Here is a 1,012-nt window from a genome sequence, read left to right on the forward strand (position 1 = left end):
TCGATATATGCAGCGGATTGGGTGGCCATTTAATTTGGCAATGTATTCTGGGTTGAAGGAGTTAATAGGAAGGTCGGTTGGCTTAGTGAGGGTGTGGGTAATGAGCGAGTTGAGTGTAAGAGTGAAGAATTGATGCTCAAAAAGTGGGCTAGATGGAGGGATTATCTTGAATTGAAATAAGGTGAAGTTGAGAGTCTCAATGAAATAATTCACATGCAAGTGCAAGATTTTAATTAAAATTCTCGGTCCATTTTGCATGTTGGAGATTTTGACATTTTAAAACTTTAGACATGTACATCCCTTTTTCTAGTCAATCATATAGGAAAAATAAATTCATTAGAGTCACATATCACCCAACAAACCAATTTCCAACCGAAGTTTTACGAATTGTTCTCTTTCCAACGGTTTTGTAAAAATGTCCGCAATTTGATTTTCCGTTTTACAAAAGTTAAGACTAATTGTTCCTTTTTCGACTTCATCACGTAAGAAATGATGCCTAATCTCAATATGTTTAGTACATGAATGTTGTATTGGGTTCTTTGAAATGTTAATTGCACTAGTATTATCGCAAAATATCGGAGTTGTTTCGAAGATCATACCATAGTCGTGCAATTGTTGATGAACCCAAATGATTTGTGTGCAACAGAGTGCTGCACTGTTGTATTTACTTTTAGCCGTGGACAATGATATCGTGTTTTGCTTTTTGGATGCCCAGGTGGTTAAACAAGGGCCCGTGAATGTAGCAATTCCGGATGTGCTTTTTATGTCCACCGTGCTGTCGCGTAATCCGCATCAGAGAATCCTACAAGATCAAGTTCGTAATGAGATACCAAAGATGCAAATCTTGTATTCCAATCAAATATTTGAAAGTCCGTTTGACGGTTTTAAAGTATTATTCCTTAGGATTTGATTGGAAACAAGCACACAAACATACGCTAAATTGAATGTCGGGTCGACTAGTGTTTAAATAAAGCAATGAACCAATCATACCTCGATACACCGTTTCACTAAC

This window comes from Silene latifolia, chromosome 8, assembly GCF_048544455.1.
Source record: "Silene latifolia isolate original U9 population chromosome 8, ASM4854445v1, whole genome shotgun sequence".
NCBI lineage: Eukaryota > Viridiplantae > Streptophyta > Magnoliopsida > Caryophyllales > Caryophyllaceae > Silene > Silene latifolia.